Genomic DNA, 4,149 nt, shown 5'->3' with positions numbered 1-4,149 from the left:
GCAACAATGTATCATAGACATCACGTGAGCTGATATCTGTCTCCTTAGTACATGAAACCAAGGGCTGAACTGCATCTTCCACAAATACAACATCACGGCTAACCAAAATGCGCTTTGTCTGTGGATGATACAAACGATAGCCTTTGCTCTCAGCACTATATCCAACAAAAATACATTTGACAGCTTTGTCATCCAATTTTCTGCGATGTTGCACAGGCACTAATGCATATGCCAGGCAACCAAAAACACGTAAATGGCCAACAGATGGCTTGCGGCTATGCCAAGCCTCATATGGAGTGACAACCTGTAATGCTTTGGTGGGACACCTGTTTAGTACATAAGTGGCACACATGACAGCCTCAAGCCAAAAACCATGTGGTAGACTTTGACTCTTAACCATACATCTTGCCATTTCCATGAGAGACCTGTTTTTTCTCTCAGCCACACCATTTTGCTGTGGTGTATACGGCACTGTACATTGGTGTTTTATCCCACGCTCAGCCAGAAATGCATTAAATTCTGAAGACATATACTCCCCCCCTCGATCTGAACGGAGGGTGCCCATCTTACTTTCTGACACATTTTCAGCCATAACCAAAAACTGTTTGAAGCACAAAAACACTTCGGAATTTGCCTTCAAAGGATATACCCATGCATGCCTGGTAAAATCATCAATGAAAGTCACGAAGTAAAGGTAGTTTCCAAATGATGGAGTTTGCATGGGACCACAAACATCACTGTGAACAAGCTGCAATCTGCGTTCAGCTCTCACTGATCCATCTTTGGGAAAGGAAGCACGCTGCATTTTACCCAATATGCAGCCCTCACAAACATGCTTGACAGGTGCCTCAAGTTTAGGCAAAGAAGACACCATTTCAGATTTCTGCAGGCGCAGCAAACTTGCAAAATTCAGATGACCAAAACGTGCATGCCACAGTTTTGCATTTGAAATAGCCTGCGTATCCATAATAGCACATGCTGAATCCTCTACACATTTGCCATCCATATTGAGCTTATACAGCCCTCGACATAGTGAACCAGATGCTACAATGATGTCACCACAAGAGAGATCATGAACAGTACATTTGTCATCCACAAATTTTACAACCAAACCTGTTTTGGCAAATGCGGAGACTGACAGCAGATTCTTTTTGATCCCTGGCACATACAATGCATCAAAAAGTGTAAAGGTGTTGCCATTTGCAACATTCAGCACAATCTGTCCAACTCCTTCAACGGGATAAGAGGAGTTATTGGCACAAGTGACAGTATTCCCTGTGGGAGCAGACTCAAGGAAAGTGAATAAACTGCGCTGCGAGGTGATATGCTTAGTGGCACCACTGTCAAAGTACCATACATCTGAATCTAGTGCAGACATACATGTGTCATGCAAAGATGGGTCATAACTGCACTGCGCATTGAATGCCCATTCTGTATCTAGCACAACATTAGCAGATTCATTGTTAGAAGGATTGGCATCTGCAACAGCCATACCAGCCTCTTTCTTCTTAGCCTCTTTCGCAGCCAGCTTAGGACACGCTTTGATGACATGATCATTTTCCTTACAGTACTTGCAAAATGTCTTCTGTTTGTCACCCTTCTTCTCATCTTTGTCTTCCTTCTTTGGTTGCGCAGCATTTGCAGATTTCTGCTTACTAGAAGAAAAGCCAGCTTTACCTTTCCCGCTTCTCTGACTAGCAACGAAAGCTTGATCTGCGACACGCATAATATTCTTGTTTTGCCTTGACTGGTCTTCTTGCAGCAAAACAGAAACTAACTCCTCAAATGATAAGGCATTGGGATTGCCTTTCATCATCAAGCGAAGAGTGGAAGCAAAACCCTGATAAGAATCTGGTAGACCATTCAAAACAGTCTGCACAAGTGAACTGTCTGACACGATTTCATCTGCAGAAATGAGCTGCTCTTTGAAATCCTTGATCTTTGTCAAAAAGCTATCCATAGAATCACCTTCGTTCATATGCTCACTCTCCAACTGTTTTCGGAGATAAGCAACACGAGCCTCATTTCTTGCCTGATACAATGTGGCAAGTACATCCCAAGCATCCTTAGAAGTCCTGCAGGAGCGAATATGTGGGATAATGGTACGTTTGACAGACAGCGCAATCAAGGCATGAGCCTGCGCATCTCTACCATCCCAACGAATCTGCTCTGCTGAAAGTGGTGGTTCTCGAACAGCTGCTACAGCACTTGTGCCTGCACCATCATCAACAGTACCTGTTTCTGATGTGTTTGCAGCATTCCCAGCCACAATAGGACGTGCATCAATACCCTGCACAATGTTCCATAACCCCTTTGCTACCAATACATGTCGCATCATATATGCCCACAATGGATAGTTGGTGCCATCCAACTTATCCTCAGCAGCCAACATGCGGAATACATCATTGTTGTCAGCCATGGCCAATGACTGTACTACTAGATGTAAATGCTGTCTGTAAGAGGTAAACCTGTATAAAATCGACCTGTGCTATGTAGCACAGCCCAAAACAGACGAATGGGCACCTGTCCTGCAGATTTTAATCTTGACAGAAAATCTGCACAGTAGGACGATTTTGCCTGCGCAGTACTTGGAATGCAAAAACGGAGGGCGAAATGACTTCAGATAAAAAACGGCATATACTAACCTGCAGACGCTCGTGAAACCTCGTTGCAATCGGAGGAGATGAAGCGGCAGGTGCCGGTGATGCTGCCCGGGAGGAGGAAGCCTGCTCTGATACCAATTGTTGGAATTAGGGTTGCAGGAATGCACACACAACTTCAAGAAGATGAGGAAGCTTGAGCACAACACTGTAGTGTATTATGAGTGCCAAAAATAAAAGATAACCAACCCTAAAAGATAATGGGCGTATATACAATGCACGGGGGAAAAAACCTCCTAGTGAGGGAAAAAGTGCCCCGGCGGTCCTAAGTGTGTTCACACACATCACTACTATAATATGGTAACAGAGAGATCTTAATGATGCCAATAGTCTAGCACTTGGTGGTGTCTTAGCTCAAGAAGGAAGACTAGTGGCTTATACATCTTGCAAGCTAAAGCAATATGAGGCCAACTATGCCACCCATGATTTGGAACTGTTATCAGTTGTTCATTGCCTCAAGTTACGGAGACATTGCCTCTTGAGTTCCTGCTTGTAACCGACCACAAGAGTCTAAAGTAGATCTTCACCTAGCCTAACCTCAATATGAGGCACAGAAGATGGGATAAAATCCTATAAGAATATGACTTCAACATCAAATTCTACCCTAGGAAAGATAATGTGGTAGCAAATGCACTTAGCCCCCGAAAATCTTTTTTGAGTGCAATTTCTATGCCAAATGATCCCATACTGGTCAAGGTGAAAGAAGTCTCATTTCATGATCCTGACTACTAAAGGATGGTGAACTTAGTCGAAGAAGGGGGAAATTCACAGGCTATGTAATCCTAAGGACCCTTCCCTGAAGAAGCTAATCCTCAATGAAGATCGTGAAAAGGCCTTGAATGCTCTAAGGAGGAGCTATCATTGGGAGCAGGCTTGAAAAATGATGTCCTTCGATACTTGAAGCAATGTCTCTCATGTCAAAGAATCAAAGCTAAAAGACTCAAGATGCCTGGAAAGCTTCAACCCTTAGATATTCCTCAAATAATGAAGTGAGAATGCATTAGTATGGATTTTGAAACAAGTCTCCCCACTCTGCAAGGAGGATATGATTCCATTTTTGTAATGGTGGTCTTGCTCACCAAAGTAGCTCATCTTATACTAGCAAAGAAAACCTTCAAAGCTTCTAATGTTGCCCGATTATTCATCAAGGAGGTTTTCAAGCTTCATGGTTTACAAAAAATGATAGTTAGTAATATAATCGGGACTCTGATCTCACTTCAAAGTTTTGGAAGTCCTTATTTTAAGACTTGGATACTTAAATTTGGGTACTTAAATTTGGGTATTTTAAGACTTGGGTACTTAAATTTGCTTCAGTACAGCTTACTTACAAAGTCAACCAAGTAATTGAGGACATTCTCAGAGCAGAATCCAGGCAGGATCCAAAAAGATGGATTCAATACCTTTGTCTAGTAGAGTTTGCCTATAATACATCTTATCACTAGAGCATAGGGATGTCACCATTTAAGGAACTCTATGGGCACGAATTCTT

This window comes from Cibotium barometz, chromosome 42 (assembly GCF_041138505.1).
Source record: "Cibotium barometz isolate CiBa-2024 chromosome 42, ASM4113850v1, whole genome shotgun sequence".
NCBI classification, from domain to species: Eukaryota; Viridiplantae; Streptophyta; class Polypodiopsida; order Cyatheales; family Cibotiaceae; genus Cibotium; species Cibotium barometz.
Note: the sequence above shows the minus strand (reverse complement) of the source record.